The sequence below is a fragment of the Miniopterus schreibersii genome (assembly GCF_964146895.1).
Source record: "Miniopterus schreibersii genome assembly, chromosome: 19".
NCBI classification, from domain to species: domain Eukaryota; kingdom Metazoa; phylum Chordata; class Mammalia; order Chiroptera; family Miniopteridae; genus Miniopterus; species Miniopterus schreibersii.
This window is the reverse complement of record NC_138119.1, coordinates 18,885,373-18,908,044: the sequence shown is the minus strand read 5'-3', so window position 1 is coordinate 18,908,044 and position 22,672 is coordinate 18,885,373.

Sequence of the window (22,672 nt, the reverse complement as noted above, 5' to 3'; positions counted from 1 at the left end):
TTCCTGATTTTAAGGAAAAAGCTTTCAGTTTTTCATCATGGAGTATGATGTTAGCTGTGGATTGTCATATATGGCTTTTATTACTTGAGGTGTGTTCCATTTATACCTACTTGGTTGAGATTTTTTATCATAAATGGATGCTGAATTTTGTAATATGCTTTTTCTGCATCTGTTAAGATGATCATATGATTTTTAGCCTTCATTGTGTTAATGTGGTGTATCACATTGATGGACTTGTGGATATTGAACCATCTTTGCATCCTGGGAATAAATCTCACTTGATCACGGTGGGTGATCCTTTAAATATACTGTTTAATTCAATTTGCTAATATTTTTTGAGGATTTTTGTATCTATGTTGTCAGGGATATTGGCCTGCAATTTGTGTGTGTATGCGTGTGTGTGTGTGTGCGTGTGTGTGCATGCGTGTGTGGTATTGTTGTCTGGCTTTGGTATCAGGGTAATGCTGGCCTTATAAAATGAATTTGGAAGTGTCCCTTCTCTTGTTTCCTTGAGGAGTTTGAAAAGAACAGGTATTAAATATTCCTTGAATGTTTAATGAGGTTTTTCAATTTAGTCCACACAACAACTCTATGACCCAGTTTTGACCAATGGGATACCAGTGAAGTATGCCTCTTCTGGATTGCTCCTTTCCATCTCCTGCTCGCTGGGATGTGATGGTGAGAGTTGCAGAACCACTTAGATTCTAAAAATGGAAACCACATATTGTGATGGCTGGTTGCCTTCCCAATCCTGGACTATCATGTGGAAGAGAAACTTTGATCTTAAGTCACATATTTTTTATATTTTTGTTACAGCAACTTAGACTGTACATGATACTTCTAAATTGTTACACAATAGGGGGAAACTATCCTGTTTAGATCACTGCATTTTTGGGTTTCTTTGTTAAAGGAACTTTGTTCCTTAATAAATAGAGATTACAATACTACTGTTCATGGTTGTTAAAGGGATTAAGTGAGATAATATGAAAAAAAACAGAACCCAGTAGAGTTTCTGAATAAATGGCACTTATATATTTATAATATATTTGATATACAGTATAAATCTATTTAATATAATATATAAATATAATTATTATAATATAATAATAATTATTATAATTACTACTGATCAGATACTGGCCATATTCCGTGCAGATTACCTAGCTGTAGCAAATTGTTCATCCTAGGCCCCCAGGAAGCTCCTCTTCCTTCTGGCTCCATCTCCATCAATGCAGTAGCTGTCATCTTCTTCAGTTGTGGCCCACCTAGGCTTCAACTCATTTGCCCATAAATAGTCCTGAGAATAGTGAAGAGTTAGTGGTGTCTAAGTGGGAGAACTCAGATCCTGAGTGTGGTTGGGGTGTTTCATTGGTTTAGAAAACAAAATAGCAGAAGTGTTGGCTAGTTTGTCTCCTTGACACCCCGTATTCTTGATTTAAAAGATAGGGTTTAATCCCTGCTAGATCTCTTTCAAATGCATTGAGGTGGTTCAAGGAAAATTCATCACCATTTCTGGAAAAACAACCTTATATTTAATAGCCCATAGACAGAAGATCAATAAAATCCTCTATGCATAGGAAGAATAGTCTATTTTCATTATATATTTCAGGTTTATAGAGAGGTGTCATGATACTGACAAGAAGAGTGGCTCTAGTGCCTCAGAGAAAACCCATCCTCCATTCCTGCAATAAGCGTTTATTGAGCATTCTTGCAAGCCAGGTGCTTTGTTGATGATGCAGAAATGAATGAGATGTGTTTTCTACCTATAAAGAGTTCCCTGTCTAGGAGTTGTAGGAAGGTGATAGATGTGATGCTTAAGAGAATGGACATGGGAGTCAGTCTATTTGGGTTCACACCCTGGCTTCGATGCTTAGTGGTCTTACAACCTTGGGCAATTTACTTAACTGATTTGTGCCTCAGTTGCTCCTTCTGTCATTTGTATATAATATTGATGTACTTCATAGGGTGGTTGTATTACGATAATACAGGTAAAGCCCTTGGAACACTGTCTGACACTCAGTAAGTACCTGTCTGTTCTCCACTAGACTGAAAGCTCTGTGGGGACAGGGTACCTTGTCTGCCATGCTCACTCTGTATCTTTAACAGCTAGACTAGGGCCTGAAACCAATAAATATTTGTTGACTGACTAAGTAGCTGCATAATAAATATTTGTTGAATAAATTAATGATTGAATACAATGGCATTCAAGTTTTTTGTTCCTCAAAAAAGAAAAAGTAATATTTATTGAGCACTTACTACACTCCAGACTCAGTGCTATTTTTTCCTTACACTACAGATAATTTCTCTCCTTTCTCAGCTCTCCTTTCTCTATGACAGGAAGTAAACACTTATCAAATGGTTTCTGAATTAAACTCAGTGTCCTGGAAGCCATATGAGCTATTTTTTCGTCGACAGCTCAAGGTTGGGGAATTCCAGTGTGTTGCTTTGTTATAATTTGAAGTACTATAAAGTTCTTTCACCTTGAAGACTTCCCTTCTTTGCCTGTACTTAGCATCTATGATTAGACCACAGGCCATCGTGACAAGCCTGTAACTTCCCGAACCATTCTTTATTTATTTGTTTTTGGAGGTTTTATAATTTCTTTTCTCTTAAGTATACTTTGTACACGGTAACTAAAACTCACGTGTAACAAGACTCATACTCACTGCTAGTTGATTTCATTTAGTCGTCCACAAACTTTATAAGTTAGTTGTTACCATCATTACCTTTTACAGATGTGGCAACCGAGGCTCAGAGAGATAAAGTAAGTGGCCTGAGAACACACAGATGCTAATTGGTGGACTCAGGATTTGAACATAGTGCTTTCTTGCTCAGATGCTTGTGTGTTTGAGCTCCTCCTGTCCCCTAAAGTCCCTGTGGATGGCCAAGTTGATGGCTCTGTCTTTGCTCTCACATACACACCAAGCCATGTTCCCTTGCACAGGGCCATCTGCAGTGTGCAAAGGCACTGGGCACTGTGGGAAAGAAAAGACCCAGCGGCCTGCGTTTGGTGTCTCGGCTGCCGTGCTCTCTTCATACAGTTTCTCAGCTGAGAAGTGGAGAGCAAGCTGTGGCTCCCAATGCTGAAGGCCCATTGCCCCGGCTGCTCCTGTGTTCCTTCTAGTTCAGGAAACAGAAGGTGCAGTCGAACTTGGAGCTAAAGGGTCTGTTCCACTCATTATTTACCCAGGACAGTGCTTTATCACAGGGGCTCCTAAGTGTTCAACGAAGAGGAAGGCATCTCATTAGTGCCTGGGAGGGTCTGAGGTGAGCAGATGGTTGATGTTTTCATCTTTACCTGGACAGAAACACAAACGTCTCAGGAGCATGGTGGAAGCTTACATTCTGGGGATTCCAGCAAGCAAGTCAGACAATCGTGCTCCCTGTTCCCTTAGTTACCCTTCATTAAACATAAAATAAAACCCTTTCTAGTCTCTAGTAATTCAGGTGCTGTTGAGTTGGTATTTACGTGCAGCATAGTCCTATACAAATAAGAAAGGGCAGAAGCTCCTAGATGTACCTTAAGATAGACATTCTTGACCCAGTAGCTGCCCTCAGCCCCGTGTGTGTTGGCAGAGTGGATGAGGTAGGGTTGGGATTGCAGGCGACCCTGTATCTTTAATGATTGGCCAGTGGTATCTATACCTAACAAGATGTCATATAGCGTCAGAAAACTCTGGTTAATTAAATGTAGGTCTTTCTTCTCCAGGAACCAGTGGCTGGAAAAACCATGACTTGATTAGTTAATAATATCCTCCTGTTGGGTGGAAAATAATAATCACAATAATAGTAACCACTGTAGAAACAATAGATCGTATTTACCAAGTGCTTCCCTATGCCTGCATTGGGGTAAGTGCTTTGCATGCTCTACCTAATTTAGTCATCAGAACAATCTTATGAGGTTTTCATGTAACAAAAATTAAGCACCTGCTATATGTTCTTCATTGCTCTGGGCATTTGGGATAGATCAGTGAACAAAACAGCAGGGAGAATAGCAATAGACATAATAAATGAGTTGGTGCTACAAGGTGATGCGTGCCGTGGAGAAAGAAAAAGCAGGGTGGGGAAAGGGCATTTGGAGTAAGCAGAGGGACAGCTTGTAATTTTAAACAAGGTGGTCACGGAGGAGGTGACGTTGGATCAGAGACTTGGCAGAGGTGAAGGTGGGAGCTGTGGAGAGCTGGAGGGGAGGCCACCAGCAGAGGCTGGAGGGGAGAGCTTTGCCGGTATTGCAGGAATGGTAGGGAAAGGGAGGTGGCGTGGAGTGAACTGGGGACTAAGAGTAGGAAACGACCTCAGAGAGGCGATGGAGAGGCAGAGTGTAGGAGCCATCAGAGGGTTTGAGCAAAAGAATGGTAAGAGCTGACTTGCTCTGGCTGCTGTGGTAGATTTATATTCTGGTTTATAGCTGAGGAAACTGGGATTTAGATGGGTTCACCTGCCCAAGGTGACAGAGCTGGTAAGTGGAAGAACAGAACAGACTTCCAGGTCTACCTGACTTCAAATCCCATGCCTTTAATCACTATACTATGTTACCTGTATAATATGCTCAAAACCATCCCTCTCAGCAAACAGATGACTTTCATTTGCTCCTTGTGAGTCTTCCCACTGCTGAACCCACCCCTCCTTTCCCTGCCCGACCATGCTGGGATGCGGTAATTTTTGTTCAGTCTTGTAAAAAGCTTTAATCTCTTGCTATCAATGCATCCCCTCGCCTGGTTGTTTCTTTGCAGATTCATCTCATACTAAGAGAGAATTCCCGGAGATTTCATCTTGCTCTTGTGACCCCACCAAGGGAGTGGTGGGTGTGTGGAGATTGTGTTTCAGTTCCGTGCCCACTTTGGTACTAGAAGAACGATTCCAGGCATTTGACACTTAACATTCTCTTCAGTGGCCCGGGGAGTTGATGGCAGAGGGATCATAGGCATTCAGTGGGGAGTCAGGGCTCTGTTTTATTCCTTTTCCTGAAACTGGCACTTCTGTCTCAGTGGGGCCCCTTTAATGAATCAATTAAGGAGGGTATTATTATTGGAAGCTGTTTTCAGCCCAATTAAGACCTTGCGACATGTCAGTTGGGATAATAAAAGTGAGTTAAATCTCAATTTTTCTTTATTAGGGTGTTTATTAGAAGAATGAAATGTTCATTAGGTGGAGTAAAGCGATATATTCGTCTTCTGCTCATCAGTCGCTCCGTGGAACCTGTATTGCACTCAGGGTTAATGCGGTGGCCTCTCTTGTACACTGAGCTGAGTTCTAACTCTGCTTCTGTCGTATGTAAAAATAAATTCATGAGGTTCAGGACTCAAGCTGGGAATTTCCTTTCACCTCATGTGACCGTGGGAAGCTTGACTCTGTCTGCTTGCTCAGGAGTAAGATAGTGTGTCAATTTTTGGACTATCGATGAATCAATGCGAGACCTTTTGATTAGGTTTTGTGAGCTTTGCAATTTTTAAAGGTTATAAAAACTTTTAAAGATTATAAAAAATTTCAAAGTTATAGAAAGTAAGCTCAAAACAGCCTTGGCTAGTCCTGGAGGCCGAGGGTGGCTGAGAAGATGGTTTCAAAGGTTGCGACTGGAAAGGAGCATAGAGGGTGATCCGAGGCTGGAAGAAGGGGCGTCCCTGGGTCTGTTCCACCCAAACACTGTGGAAGCAGGAGACAGATCTACAGGGCCCCAGCTCACTGCCTTGTCCTAGCTTTTTAGTACAGAAATAGGGAAGTTAAGCAAAGTGTGGGAGGCAGATCTACAAACAGGGATGCGGTCTGTTGGAGTAAGTTTCTAGGAGCCACTCCTGCCTGGGGTGCCACGGCAGCAAACCAAAACTTACTTAACTTTCTTGTCCCTGTAAATGCTCTGACCCAAAAGGCAGTATATCCAGCCGGCCGATCCCTGAAAACCAAGCCGACTCTGGGCCTCCTCCAAACCAGGATGAGTGCGCGGCCCCCGCCAGTGACGTATTTTCCATTTGTTCCTTCCCTGGTCTTTATTCTTTAGCCTATGGAAGCTTCTGGCCTCCCGCCCCATTTTGCAGTTCTCTGAAAGGAGGCTGCTGTTCACTTCCTGAAGTGTTAAAGTTTGTTTCTATCACCTAAACTTTTTTTTTCTTTAATCATTTTTAACAGTCTCTATCATCGAGGAATGGGATCTGAAGCTGACAGCTAGTGGCCTGCGAGACAATAAGATGGACACACAAAGCGCCCCCTGAACGCTGGTCCTCTCGTCCTAGCCAACGGCCCTGAGTAAGTCACTCTTGAGCTTGAGCTCTGCAGCCTCGCATGCAGCTCTCTCATCCAAACATTCTTTACTAAGAAAGAAAGCACACACCTATTCTTCCAGGAAAGGTTCTAGGGCTCTGGAAGGTTTCCGGGGCTTATTAAAATTCCCAGAGAGGTTCCAGGCTAGTTATACTGGGAGCCCACAATGGGTGGCAGCCGCAAGGGAACTCGCAAGGTAAGTCCACAGCATAAGCTGCTGGGGGTACTTGGGGAAGTAAATTAAGACAAGAAATTCAGACTGTTTTGACCATCAGTCTAAATGGGCACCATCAGACTATTAAAAGCGTCAGAGTGTCTGCTGCTGTAAAAAGATATTTTAGTGAAACGTGTAATAGATCTATTGCTAATGGGAATCTCGGGAGCCAAAGATGCAAACCTGGAGGACACGGGTCGTGCACGTAAAAGCTGTCGGAGCCCTTTAGGTTAGAGGCACCTAAAACAAAAAGCTGTGAGCCTGAGGTGACTCCTGCCACCCCCTTCTGGCCTTCTTCACCTGAGCGCTCGCTCAGGCTGCCAGCAGAAGTCCACCAGGTCAGTGGCCTTACAGCTGCAGCAGCTTCGAGGCCAGAAACCGAAAACACCTGGGCCTCCCCCGCTGCACCCTTCTGAGGGTCCAGCAAAAAACACTGGCGCAGAAATCTGTGTCTCTTTTGCAACCAACTGGGACACAAAAAAACATTGTCCTAGAAGGTTTTTTCACATCCTTCCAAAATTAATTGGCAAAAAGCTGTTTAATTGGCTTAAAGAAAATCAAGTATTTCTATAAACCAAGTATATTCTCAGAAATATCTAACCCAAATGGTTTTCAAGTTCACATGATGTAGGATAATCTTCGGTCCGTAAAAGGAAGTTTAAGTTTGTTGGTTTAATGAAAACAGGCATGTCTTTAGAGTTATTGGAATTAAATATAGTACTTTTATTCTACCTAGGTTTATTAAAAGTCAAATAAGCTCATTTTAGCTCTGTTACAGAATTTGTCAGCAAGAAAGATAACTTAAGATGATTTTTTTTTGAGAGAGAGGAAGGGAGAGAGAAATATTGTACATGCCCCAAGAAAGGACTTAACCTACTACCTAGGTATGTGCCCTGGCTGGGAGTTGAACCCGAGACCTTTCGGTGCATGGGACCACACTCCAACCAACTAAGCCACACTGGCCAGGGCAAGATGATAGTTGTTTAATGTCCCATGAATTTTCATGAGTAATCTGAACATAATTGTTAAAAACAAGTAAGCTGATGTAAGATAATTTATAAATGCACTTTTCAAAAATAATTATGCTTTATGGAATGTGTGTTTAAAAATAGTTTCCAAAATCTTTTGGGAACTTGAAATCTCAAAGCATATTGAGATAACTTATACTGGATATTCATTTACTATCTAGATAATCTCAAAATACAATACAATACTAAAACATTAATTATTGAACATAAGTTTTTCCACTTTTGGCTATTTGGTTATTTGGGTCTATTAATAAACATGTTTTGTGCCACATTGAAAAATTAACTATGAAGAAGAATATACTTCTGGAAATTATGAAGTGTATTTATAAATGTGCCAATCCATAAAATGCTAGTGTCACAGACATTTCATAATGGCTTGTTTCTAAGTTTTCTCTAAGAGTTAAGAATCCTAAGGGTTATGAATTCTAATTAATGTATGTAACTAAACCACTAGAAAGAATAAGGGTAACATCTCTAATGCAAGGAAAGTAGGATGTGTTTTTGGTAAGAAGAGTTATGAGATATGCAGATGTGTTTTTAAGGGAAAACGAAAGTGATTTTGTGCTAAACTAAAATTTTTGATCCAGAATGAGAAAGAGAAAAAAATGTAAGACAAAACCTGAATGGATATAACAAAGCTTGTAGGTTTGTGGAGAATGAGTCTTGGGAAAGGAATTTTATGTGCTAAAGCTGACTAAGATTGGAATAAATATATTTCAGTTTTTTAAAGCTTTAATATCAAAAGTACACAGTGCAAAATTAGAATTTGTTTTTCTCTCTGTTAAAAGGACAAAGTTTTCTTGGACTACTGGTCTGCTCTTGATAAGAGATTGTGAAAGGATTTATTTTTTATTTTTTTTACCTTTTGGGTTATCTACCTAGAAAGCAAAGGTTTTGTGTCTTACTAAAATATTTACTGTGCCTCACATTGTCTTTATCAGGTCTTTGATTACTTAGGAAAACCTAGTCTTCTTGGTATTAAAAGAACTAAGTTTTGTTCACAACTGTGCAACCTGTATTTGCCTTTAAAATCTTCTATTGTCATTTTGGTTAAGTCGATAATTACTATTTGATGATGATCTGTGATCCTATTTAATCAAATGTTCATCCCTTTTGACATTTTGATAACTTCCCCAAATGAAATTCTTTTTAAAATTTAGGTATAATAGACATGTGACATTATATTAGTTTCAGGTATACAGTGTAATGATTCAATATTTATATGTATTGTGAACTGATCACCACAACTGGTCTAGTTAACATTCGTCACCAAAAATAGTTGCAATTTCTTTCTTGTGATGAGAACTTACAAGATTTACTCTCTTAACAACTTTAGATTATGAATGCATTATTATTAACTATAGTTGCCATGCTATACATGACATCCCCATGACCTATTTATTTCATAACTGCTCTACTCTCTGTATCTATGAGCTTGGTTTCCTTGTTTGTTCTTAGATTCCACATATAAGGGAGATCTTATGGTACTTGTCTTTCTCTGTCTGACTTTATTTCACTTATCATAATGCCCTTGAGGTCCATCCATATTGTTACAAATAGCAAGATTTTATTCTTTTTTATGGCTGAATAATATATGTTTAATATTTTCTTTATCCATTCATTCATCAGTGGATACTTAGGCTCTTTCCATGTCTTGGTGATTGTAAATAATGCTACAAAAAAACACAGGGGTGCATATGTCTTTTTGAGTTAGTGTGTTTTTTTTCCCTTTAGATAAATATTCCAAACTGGAATTGCTGGATCATATAGTAGGTCTCTTTCCAGTTGTTGAGGGACCTCCATAGTGTTTTCCACAGTGGCTATACCAATTTACATTCCCGCTAACACTGCACAAGGGCTCCCTTTTCTCCACGCCCTCATCAGCACTTGGTTATTTCTTGTCTTTTTGATAACAGCCATTCTAACAGGTGTGAGGTGATATCTCATTGTGGTTTTGATTTGCATTTTCCTGATCATTAGTGATGCCGAGCACCTTGTTTATGTACCTCATGGCCATCTGTAGGTCTTCTTTGGAAAAATGTTCATTCAGGTCCTCCTACTCTTTTTTGACTGAATTGTTATTTTGGTTTTTGGTATTTATTTACTTACTTACTATTGAGTTAGATGAGTTCATTGCATATTTTGGATATTAACCCCTTATCAGGTATGGTTTGCAGACGTCTTCTCACATTCAGTAGGTTGCTCATTATTTTGAGTTACATTCTTTTGCCTGTGGCTGAGTCCTTTGCCTCTGTTTCTAAAACAATTCTCCACTGATCCCAGATCTACTCACCCGTGTTAGCGGCTAATCCTATTTCTTTATGAAGAAGCATAAAAAGTGTCCGCCACTTTTTCCTGGCCCCGCACAAGTCTGAACTTCCAGGGTTGTATTGCCCTCAATGAGAGCAGCAGCACCGAAGGCCAGCTTGTCGGGAGGTGTCAACGGCACCCTCATCTCCATGAAATCCGTCTAAGCTGCAGCAAAGTAAAGCTGGCAGTGCAGCTTTCAGACAAGAAGCCTGGTTTCTCCCTCCACACCCCCACCATACAGCCCTCCTGGAACTCCTGCCTCCCTCTCTCACCCCCACCGTCCCTCGTCATGAACTCCACTGTACAGAGTCCACAGCATGCGGCCTCATCCTTATCAGAGCTGCCTGCTGTTGTATTATGTGTTCTCCCCCAAACGGCTCCACGTGGAGGTCAGGGGACTTGCTGTCACCACTTTTGTATTCGACCAAAGGTTCAGTGTGGCAGGTAAGCCACTTGTGCTTTCTGATGGAAAGGACTTCCCACCGGGGCCTCCTTCATTTCTCCCTTCCACCACTTCCCGCTGGCTTGTCACAGCCTGCTGGGAAATGCTCGCTTCTAGCAGGGCTGTTTCATCCCAAGTTAGAGTTGACCTGAGGATCATAAAGACCTGGCTGAGGGGAAAACTTAACCGAGAAAACGTTGATGACCAGCTGAGTCACCATCATACAACATTGCGTTGTGATGGCCTGAGGGATGAGGGCCCCTTTGGGGGACCTGCAGAAATGATCTCTTTCTGTTTGAAGGCACTGTGGGCAGGAAGGTGAGTGAGCTGAGGAGGTACCCTGGGTTTGGGGCAAACTAAAGACTCTGAGAGGCCAAACAAGAATGTGCAGAGGCCGAAGGCTGAAACCAAAGCTTTCCCCCTAAACTGGAGTTCCCTGAGCGTGTCTCAGAAGAAAGGCTGTGTTAGCAGGTTTGCAGGGGGAGCAAAGATGCTAATGAAGCGCCAACTGGCTGCTTTCAGCAGAGCCTTCTGGGCACCACGCCACCATCTCGCTTTCTTTCCTACCCATTTATTTATTTATATTCTTAATTAATGGAAATTTCAACTCCCATTAGATCAGGAGGAGTCAGTAATAAACAGCCGGAGCATTGGGCAGGCAGTACTGCTGGGGAAGGGCAGGGGCTCCTCGCTCTGTTCCTGGATTCCAGGCACGTGGCTGGCCTGTGTCGGGAGAGAAATCCGTATGCTGGTTCTGTGTGGGAGAGCCAGGAGCCTGTGTCCGTGGACCTCCGCAGTATCTTCTTCAGGCATCATGGAGACTTTTCTCTTTCGTTCTGTCGGAATTAGGCAACACAAGTTTGAGCCCTACCTGGCTGTGCAATCTTGGGCGAGTTAATTAACGTTCCTGTGCCTCATTCTTCTCTGTTCAAAAAGGCGATAGTGCCTACTTCAGACAGTAGCTGTGCGTCTTAGATGAGGTAATGCGTGTGAAGCACTCGGCACAGTGCCTGGTTCTCATTGAACAATCACTGGATGTTAGCCACCCTCCTCCTCATCCGACCACACGTGCTCACACCGACATTGCTCCTCCGGCTGGTGCCTCAAGCAGCCTGGTGGAGCTCTGGGCTCCGGCACCTGGTTTGGGGGTGGCATTGTGAGTCTGGACTTGGGCACAGCGAGAAAGCCACTGAGGGACTGAGACGTGGTAGAATGCTAAGAGCTGGAAGAAGTCATCGATACCCCATAGCATGAGGAAAGCTTCCCCACTCGGCTTTAAAGAAAGGCTTCAGTGGGCTCTCCAATCGCCAGGCTGGGCCCTGTGGAGGCAAGGGCAGGAGCGGGAGTGACAATCTGATGTCACACCTTCTGGGTTTGGATCCTGGCTCCACTACCTACTGCCCGTGGGACCTAGTACCAAGCTCATAAACTTTCGAAGTCTCCATTTCCTGACATGAAAAATGAGCATGAAAATAACAGTGTTCTCCTAGAGCTATTGAGAAAGTGACACGAGATAACATATGAAGTGATTAATAGAATGCCTGGCAAGCTCTCAGAAACTGTTAGCTGTTATGATTAGATTGGTTTTATTTATTCCTGTATTTTCAATGCCTATCAGTGTCTGTTTATAGTAAGAGCTCAGGAGATATTTGTTAAATGATCAAATGGAGAATGTGAGACTTGGGGCAACTCAGCAACCTTTTTCACCTTGCTAGCCCTGATAGAGGGGGGTCCTACTAGATGGCCTTGAATGCCGCTTCCAGATCAACGTACTGGGATTCTGTGTCCGGCTCACAGACACCTACTGGGCCTGAGAGGAATATGCTGTTTTCACCTAGAGAAAGAAAGTTCCTTCCCTCTTGTTTGAAAGATGACATTATGTATAGTAGCCAAGGTCCTGGGTGTCACTGGAGAGAAAAATTTAAACTGCTGTGTTTGAGTCTTAAATTACTAGCACCTTTTTGGGTAAGGAGTTTCCGCTAGTTATCTTGGATATGCTATTGGGTTTCTTCTCTAAAGGGAAGGGGCAACTCGAAAGGTGAGCCAGACACTAGTCAGGATTAAGAAAGAACTGAGCACAATTGAGGAAGAATTATTATCCTATCTGGTAAATCCCTGCTCTGTCCTCACCTTGGCTACCTCACGCACTCTGCGGCTCACCCAGTCTCCGAAAGGACATGGCAGAAATCGAAAAGGTCCCTGGAAGGGCAGAGCGGATGGATAAGAGGGAAGGGGTGACTTCTGCAGCAAGAAGGATGAAATGTTTCGTTCTGAAAGAAGCAGAGGAAAAGGGTGAATGCTCTTTGGAGGTGGGGAGTGTAATGAATGGGGAGCAGAAAGCCGATTGCAGGCTCCCTCTCGCCCTTTCCCCTAATCGGAGAGAGAAGCAGCACTTGACAAAATTAAAAAGGAACAAATTTAGAGCCCGTGAAAGGAAATGCTCTCCACACAATGTGTAATTAACCTGTGAGGGAACCTAACCTGCTCACTATTAACTGAGGCGAGCCATTAGCTGGGCTCTCACAGGGCGGGCAGAATAACAGCCTTTTGGGCAGCTATGCTGGTTAAGGCTGCGATGCCTGAGGCCATTCATCCTCTACTGCCAGGCCTGAAATAATCACCAGGGTGGAAAATGGCACATCCCCTGGGATGCAAGAACTGGGAGGTGGGATCGGCCTTTCAATGGAGAGGAAGGATTTTAGTGCCGCCAGAGGGGGTGGACACCATCCGGGGAAGCTAGGAGACTTGACGGAGGTCCCAGAACCCCAGCTTCCTGGCTCTGCAGCCAGTGCCCGCTCCGTGACAGCACGTGGCCCAGGACTCAGAGCCTTGAGCGCTGACTCTTGCTTCTGCCGTGGTCTTCACTCTCCTCTGTGCTCGCTGCACGGTTAGTGGGCAGCTGCTCCAGCTGAAGGGTATGGTTGGAGTCATCAGGACAAGCTTGGGCTGGGGACCTGTTCAGCATAGGTTAGCTCTGGGCAAGAATTCTGACCCACTTTATATCTGTGTGATCTCAAATCTCCCGCAAAGAGCAAGGCACTGGTGTGGACTAGAGGAAAGGAAGGCTTGTTTTTTGGGAGGAGGTTAGTATTATTACCAGTTCAAGTGCCGTTTTTCACTTCTTAGGTGTATGACCTTGGGCACCTTTCTTAGTTTCTCTGAATTTCAGTTTCATTATTTTACTATCACCTTCTTCATAGACCTGTGAGGGCTAAATGAGTCAATACTGAAAAGCATTTAGCATGCAATGGCATACAGTCACCATTCAAAAACTGGCAGCTAAAGTAATTATTAGATCTAGAATTAGCATGAGCTGACCCATTAGGGGAAAACCTTGCTTTAATCTTATTTAAATTTATTGTCCATCCATCCATCCATCCATCCATCCATCCATCCATCCATCCACCTTCTCATTTACTCAGCAAATACTTCTTGAGCACCTAGTATGCACCGTGTTAGGTACTAGATATAGAGTGGTCAATGAAATATGGTTCCTATCCTGTTGGAGGTCACACTTAAGTGGAGGAGACAATCACCCAAACAGAAAAACCCCCTGCAGTTATGTGACGCATGATGCATCAGAGGTGGAGATCTATAAAGTGATGTGGGATCATAGGAGAAGCTTTTGTCTATTAAATATTTATTAAGCACTAATATGTGTTAAGCACTGTGAGAGGCATTCATCAAGATACTTGTCAAGTAAATTTCACTCTTAGGAAAAGTGACATCTTGGAAAGGCTTCTCTACTTACTGGGAATCCCAGAAAATATTGCAAGACTCCGAGCCTGTCCTGACACTGTCATCAAACATAGCTCCAAGTGATTCTATTTATCACCAGAGAATCTTCTGAATCACTCAGAAGTGGTTCAAGATGGCTTTTGTTGTCTTAGTGTAAGATACTGGTCAAGAAGCCCCAGAAAAATGATTAAGAAAGACCCTGGAAGGTAGCCAGGGTTCTTCTAAGAATCCATAGACCCTGGGCTTTCTTACACCTGAGGCCTTGTCTTAGATCTTATCAAACATCCCCAGCGTACTATAGGATGTGAAATGCCTCCAGACTCCTCAGTAGATTTATTTATTTTTCTTTTTTTGCTGTAAAATTATTTTCTAATTTTGGTTTTAAAATTATTTGTGATGAGTGATTTTTGGAAATTACATGATTATTCAAGAATTCTCATGGGATGAGAAAACTTAAATGGTTCTCCAATATAATGACTTTTTTTGATGAATACTAAATTAGACAATTAATGAAGTTGACATCGTATTACATCTTGTAGACATTCAATTAAGCACTAAATAATTTCAGTTTTACTTTTGTTTTTGTATTTGGGGCCACTCCCTTTTGTTTTGTTTTTTAGATCTAAGATGTTTCTATAGCCCTCTGAGAAGCTCTTAGGCTGGCAGCCTGGTGCCTCTGGATAGAGGAGCCCTGGGGCAGCAGCAGGGTCTCCCTGAGGCCAGCCCCGCCCTGCGTCTCAACCTTGAGGACCCCTGAGGGTGATCTCATGAGATGGACCCCTTGGGGCCGCTGTTACTGAGCAAAATTACAGTAGATTTAGGTCCCATGGGGCCGCTGTTACTGAGCTAAATTATAGTAGATTTAGGTCCCATGACTGGGTAGTAACCTGTGAAGCAGTGGTGAGCCTTTCCCCATCTCTCAAAGGAAGCTTGGTTCTCTTTTCTCTTGGCACATCTTTCTTCCTATTTGCCTTTCCCCTGTTCTGCTTTTAAAAAATCCTCTCTTCCTTTCCTTCTCTCTTGTCCAGGGCTTTGTCCTTGGTTCCCCAAGACCTGCCCCTCTCTGCTGGTGCCACTGAAGTCATTTCTGATCCCAGTGAAAGCATCATGGAGGGAGGGATGGGTCCAAAGCCAGCAGTTGCAGAAATAAAGATAGTTATGGAGACACTTTGATTAAAACTGGAAGTATAAAGTGCTTGCCCTGTATTTCTTTACAAAACCAGTGTCCTAATGTCTTTTCAGAGTTGCCATTGTGAAATGAGCTGCTGAACTTTCGTCCTTGGTAAAGTTTTACTGAGCAGAGAGACTGCTGGAGGTTTCTTGTTAGACTGTATTAAAAGCTCCCTTTGCTCTGCCTCTCTTGTTCCGCACAGAACGCCCTTCCCCTCGCTATCTGGGGGCCGCATCCCTCACATCTCAGCTGCGAGTCGCTTCCCAGTGAACCCGTCCTGACCTCCCTGGGACGATCTGAGTGTTCTTTCCTTGATGCTCCCACTGACCTCACAGCGCTCACACATCCATGAAAGCAGTGCCCACCTTCTGTCATAATGGTTTGTTTAATTGGCACATCTGACTCCCACTGTAAACTCTTTGTGGACATAGGCTCTGCTCCCTCCATCTCTATATCCTTGGCTCTGAGTACAGCAATTGGCACATAGTAGGGTCTGAGAATGAGCTCACCGGCCGGAACTCCAGACCCCTCTTTTTGCACTGACTTTGAGTCCTTTACAACTTCGTCTGCCTGCTCGGTCCTTCTTTAAGAAGAAGCCTTGGTAAACATCCTCGCACTGTGCAGGGCCTCTTCCCCCAGATGTCTCCAAACCACGAGTCATCGGCTCCAGGATCTACCACCACCATAGATTTAAAAAAAACAACACTGATAAGGAAGCAAAGGTGCAAATAGGAATAAATACCTCTAGCTATAAAAGTGAAATAAATCAATATCACCTCTCTGTGGCCAGAGGTGCTTAATAGGCAGAGATCACTGCCAGACTGTAAAAAACGTGTTTAGCAGGTGGTGAGGGCAGATTTAAGCTGCTGGAATAAATAGCCCAACTGCTTTTCTCATCTTAGAACGAACTAACTTTTTCTTTGGCATTAGAGGCCCCCATGGGATTTCATTCTGAAGGTGCTGGTCTTGCTTCCAGGACTGAGAGAGCATGAGCTGTTCAGGGTCACTGGCCACGTTCAGCTGGGGTTGGGGGCACCTGCTCAGGTTCTCCCGTTAGCCTGGGAGGCCCCAGAAGTCCATTACTAGCCCCTTGATTGCCTCATCTCATTTACTATTGTCTGACTAGAGGAGAATAAAGTTCCTGCTGACACACCTGCCTAACTTTCCAATCTTCTCTCCAAACTCCTTTCCAGGTATGTCTCCCTCAGGTCCTCTGCTCAGGCCTTACGAGGCTTCCTGGACCTACCCTGGATGCTCCCTGTGTGTTCTTGCCCACCTACTTCTGTGTATGCCTCTCTGTCAGCCTTAGCTGTCCTTTCCCTTGCCTTGCACATGGGACTTGTTCTTCAGAGATCATCCCAAAAGGCACTTGAATGTATCTCAATGCTCCTCAGGTGGGGAACTGTCCCCTTCCTGGAGAAACTGGTTTCTCTTTAATCTTTGATCCTATGTGGCCTTATGCGTCCCTAATTATAGCTCTTACCACATTCTATCATAGCTTATTTCTACAGTGATTATAATAATTAATCTCTCAGGAAATCCTTTCAGCACTACTTTCAAAATACTGTATCCAAAATTTGACCATTTCCCACCACATCCACCTCTACCACTCCAGGTCATGCTTACTGACCTCCCTTTGAGCTGGTTTCTTTGCCTCCATGTTTGCCTCCCTACAGTGTACCTTCCACCTAGGAGCCAGGCTGGTCCTTATGAAAGATAATTAAATTGTGTCTTCCTTGCTCAGGACATTCAGTGCTTCCCATGTGTATTAGTTCAGGCTTTCCAGAGAAACACAACCAACAGGATATGTATATATAGAGAGAGGGAAATTTATTACAAAGGATTGGCTCACATGGTTATGGAGACTGGCCAGTTCCAAGTCTGCAGCATGGGCCTGGAGCCTGGGGATGGAAGAGAGCTAATGGTGCAGTTCCAGCCTGAAGGCCTGCAGCCTTGGGACCCAGGCGAGCCAAGAGTACCATGAAGTGTGAGGGCAGTCTGCTGGGGAATTATCTGCTGTTCAGGGAGGCTGGTCTTTCTGTTCTATTCAGGCCATCAACTGATTGGAGGAGGCCCACCCACATTATAAAGGGCAATCTGCTTACTCTGAGTTCATGGATTTAGATGTTAATTTCATCCAAAAACACCTTCTAATTTGACATATAAATTAACCATCAGACCATGTCACTTGGTTCTTATCACATTCCCACCCAGCCCTGAGTGAACAAACAAACCTCTGGCTGTTTCTCTTCTCTGTCCCTGTCTCCCAGCCACTGTGGCCTCCTTGCTGTTCTTTAAGTGTGGATGGCATGCTCCTGCTTCAGTGCAGTTGACCCTTGAACCACACAGGAGCTAGGGGAGCTGCCCCCCTCAAACAACTGAATATCCATGTGTAACTTTTGACTCCCAAAAACTTAACTACTAATAGCTATTGTTGACTGGAAGCTTTATGGATAATAGAACCAGTCGATTAACACATATTTTCTGTGTTATGTATATTATATACTGTATCATTATAATAACAGAGGCAAGAGAAAGGAAAATTTTATTAAGGAAAATCATAAAGAGAAAGTCCATTTACTGTATTTATTGAAAAAAATCCATGCCTAAGTGGGCCCGAGAAGTTCAAACATGTGTTGTTCAAGGGTCAACTGTATTTTGCTTTTTTAGCTTGGAAGTAGATACTCAAATGATATTGAATTACTTATACTTTCTGTATGGTCTAGATACTACCTAAGAAATTCTAAATGAAAAGAAAGACAATTCAAGACATTGAATTTGTCAGAGTGGAAGTCATTTGTGACTTGGGCAAGAGCACAGTGAAGTGTTTATGGGGCTAGCAGATTGAAATGGGTTCAAGAGGGAAAGAGGGAGAGAAAGTGAAAGTGAGGCACAAAGACAACTCTTTAGAGAAGTTTCTCATTAAAGGGGGCAGAGATATGGAGTGGTAGCTGGAGAGCAAGTCAGATGAAGGAGGGCTTGATTGACAGAGTGACTCCAAACGTAAAGTTTGCCAAGGCCAAGCAGGGTACGAAAATAAAGTACAGTGTGTTTAATTATTTATCCTCAGCAGATATCCGACGCCCCTCATCTCCCTTTGGTGTTTTGGCATTGGAATATCGCTGTTTATTAGCATCCTCACCAGAGCAGGGGGAACTCAAATCAGTCCCTTTGGATGCTGGTGAAAATAATTTAGTAAAAGCCTCAGTTGAGGAGGAGTTGGGAACAACTCATTTAAATGAGGCTTGGGATTACTTGTAGATTATTATAGATGGAGCGTTGAATAAAAACACCACACAGGATGTGCATATTATTTCAGGTGTGTGAGAGTGTATGTTTTCTAGAATTAGGAAGGCTGTTCGAAATGGTGTGCAATGGCCATTTATGACCATAACTCTCAAGAAAACTTCTTGAGGAAGGTGGGTTCAGGGAGGCTTTTAATGTAATTGTTATTGTGCATATAGGATCTAGTACCACTAGGAAATGGGCATTGGGCTGTTGTGGTGGCTATGGTTTTTCTAGTATCTGGTGTGGATTTATAATGATCCTTCACCCTGTCTCCTGGAACTCATTTCGACCAACAATGCCCATTAGCAAGATAATGATTATAATAATAAAATATAAATTATACTGAATATGATTTACAGAGAATCTGCTGTGTGCCATGTACTGTTGTGGGCATTGTGACCTATTTTAATTAAACTCTTACGATTTCCATGCAGAGTAGGCCTTATTTTTTCTGTTTTACAGAGGAGGAAACAGAAGCAGAATGGAGTTCCATAGACAGTAAGTTCCATAACTGGGATTGGAACTCAGGATGCCTGACTCCAAAGCCTTCTTATTGCACTTCTCTGTGCAGCCTCTAAGAATGGCTGTGATGAGACTCTAGACACAGAGTCAATTTAACCTTCTTCTTGGACTACAGTTTCTGATTAGAAAGGCCAGTCTTCTTGCTTTGTTGTGTTTGTGTTGCTAGTGAACATGAGACCATATGGGTAGGAGTAAGTGACCGCTGTGGGAAACATAGCACTGCATCAGTTGGAAGTTTTGAAGATCTGCAGTGAATTGGGAATAAAACTGTGACCTAACATTTTGAGGTGTTTTACTTTGTAGAACATCCTGTGTTTCTAAAACATCCACAGTGACTGTTGTTCTATTTTATTTAAATAAGCAAGTGTCCTAGTTTGAGGGGGAAGAGATTTGTTTTTTTCATCAAATTTACTGCACATCTGTTTAAGGAATGCAGCAAGAGTCTGCATAAATCTCCAATCAAAATATTACAGAACAAGCCAATTTTGTGATATTAAAAATGTATGGCCAGACACAATGTGCTGAAAATATGAAATTACCACGTGGTGCCTTTTCTGCTCTGCTTATATTGGACTGTTTAGCCCAAATTAAATCTTGTCCAAAAATATACCAGACAGAAGAAGTTAGACTTGGCCTGAAACAATTAAACTGATGTTATAAAAGGGTGTCTGTGTAATGTGCCAACACTGCAAATACATTTTTTATAAAAATAGAATTTTTATAATATCTTAGATAGATTTTGAAACATTCCGATTATATATGCCATTACATATAATGATGTTTTATGAATATTGGATAATATAATATAGAAGAATTTTAAAACTCCTTTAGTAGAAAATCTTCAAATGTTTTAGAAGCAACAAGGAATCTCCCTTTGGATATTTCTCAAGTTAATTGGTGCTTTGTTTCTTTTGGGTAAGATCAACTGATCTATGAAAATCCAACTGGCCTTTTATATAAGCAGGCTAATACCTTCAGTTTTCAAAATAGGAAGATCATCATTATCTTCTTTCATGGAATATCACCAGCACCAGCATCGAGATTTATGACTGCCTTCTAGTTACGAGTACATTGTTAGTCATCTTCTACACATTTACTTCTCAAAGTGGCCCTATGAGATGACCCTTATTAGCCCATTTCATGGATTAAGAAATTGAGGTTTGGAAACATTAATTAATTTGCTCTAGGTCACATAGTCAAGATCCATGCCCTTGAGAAGCTTACATGACTGTAACATTTGACATTTGACAGCATGATTTTAGCTGTATCATCTTGGATGGTTCTCACAACAGCTCTGCTATAAATGAAACATGCCAGTCAGAAAAGCCATGTAACCCTCTCAAGGTCACCAGTGGTGGAGCATGGCCTTTGCATTACTGACTGGTGTTTTCTGTCAAACTTCACGGAAAGCTTCACCTTGAAGAGAAAGCCCTTTATTGATTGGGCCTGTGATGCAACTCCAGAGGAGATATGAATGACAGAGATGGGTGTGGGGAGCGGAAAGATTTTTAGTATTCGTGGCCTTATATGGGATTCTTAGAGAGACAGCAAGAAGAAACTCAAAATGTGGATTTCACACAAACTCTTTGTGGGACATTGGAAAAACCCCAAAGCTCTCTTTTGGTATTACAGTTTGTATCATGGTTTTCTGGGGTGTGTGGGAGAAGGGGAGTCCCTCCTCTTCGGTGGCTTGGTGGCAGCTCTGGGTGGTACAGGCAGAGGGAGTCTTGGGAAGGTTGTACAGGGGAAATGGCTCTATTTCTGGTCAGGGTGTCAGCACATGGTGCATCTGGCCAACATTGCTGATATGACTGGAGTGGGACAGGAGACAAGCCCTGGCTGTGACTTGGGGTGGAAGGTAGTTTGTGGTATCCCTGTGTTCTTCCAAAAAAAAGCTGGGAAGACTTTGGAGAGGCATGGCACTGAGCTGACTTTACAACTATACTCAAGACCAAATTTGATATCATTAATAAGATATATGTATATCTATCTTAACCTTTGGAGAAAGAGGAAAGTATGGGGTGTTGGGGACATGTGTGGGAAGCGAGATGGGGTGACCATCCACTGTGGGTCTTGGAAAGTATCTCCCATGGATAAGGGTGGACTACTGTACAGCATACCAGGACAAGAGTGATTCAATAATGGATCATGGAGTATTCGATGAATATGGAGTAGGGGGGAGTTGAGAGACTAGAGAGGCCAGTGGGCTGGAAGTCCCAGTGAGGGGGGAGAACTGGTGTGACGAGAGTAATTGAGTGAGGAAACTGGAAGGATTGAGTGCTGTATGGATATTAGAGCACACTTTTTAGAGAGAAAGAGTTTCTGGTAAAGACAAGAAAGCGGATAGAGAAGTTATTTGGAAGTTAGAAAGTCAAAGAACTCAAGAGTCAAGGGTGTTTGGGACCAATCAGGATGGTGGCCAGACTTGGCAGAGCTCCTGAAGGTTTCAGTGAATGAAGAACAGTGTCTGTGGGGGCAGTAGATGACAGAGCTGAGGGCGGCTCGGTGTGCCACAGGGAAGAGGTCTGGGCATTTCGTGGAAGAGGCTGGGATAACAGCCTGGGAGTTGCGGGCTAGGGGGTTCCGGACCTGCCTCCCAGTCCTTAATGATGGGGTGTTAGGTGAATGGAGAGCCCCACCTTGAGATGGCTACTGGGGAAGCTGGGTTCTCAGGGAACAGCCACATTAAGATAAGGGTGTAAAGGGGGGGAATTTAAGGGTGTAAGTGACATGGTTAATCAAGGAATAGAGAATCCAGAGAGCATATGTCAAGAATTTAGGAGAAATGTGAGTGCCCGATGTTGGATCAGGGGAGAAGAAAGACCAGGCTATTTGGGAATAAGGGAAAATAAGAGGATAAACCACCAGAAGGGGCTCCATTTAGGGGGATCGAGTCATGTGACTGCACGTTTGTGAAGGCAAGAGGTCCTCACAGTCTCCTGGGGGGTGAGGGGCTCCTGGCCCCAAAGGAATCAGCAGCAGCTGGAGAGGGAGGCCCCGCCTCTCAGGCGGCGGTGTGGAGAGGCATCCTGCAGGCTGGTGCGCCCTGGGGGCCATGCTCGGAGCAGTTCAGGCTGATGGCCGGCTCTGAGATGTGGGGCTGGGCTCTGAAAGGGTGGTTTCGCTGAAAGCAGTCTGTGTCGCCTCCGTGCATCACATCCCTCACAGGGCTCCACCTCCCCTTCATCCTAGAGTGGAAGTTCTGCGGCATAGTTGGCAAGCCCCCCAAACATCTGGCTGTTGCCTCCCTCTTGAGACCTCTGTCTTGCCACTGCCTTCACAAATCATGCTCCCGCCATCCCGAGATGATTATAATATCCTGAACATTTTTTATTTTTTGCAGCTTCTGACTAGAATTCTTTCCTTTGTACACACCGTCCTCTGCCCTCCACACACCGACGGGCCTATAGCGCTTTCACTTTCAGGATTTAATTCAGGAGTCTCCTCCCCCAGGAGGCCTCTCCCGACTCTCTTATGTTGGATTAGATGCCTCACTTCTCATAGAACCTCTATCATTATCAATGCTCTCTTCTGTCAATAGCCTTTCATTACCTCTATTATTAAACGTCCGGCAGGATGTGATCTCCTTTTTATAGAAGCCTCCACCAACAGCACTGGACTCGGAGACACTTTCTAGCAAGACTCATGTCTTACTCACCATCACACCCTCAGCTTCTTTCATGATACCTGCACACAGAAGGCTC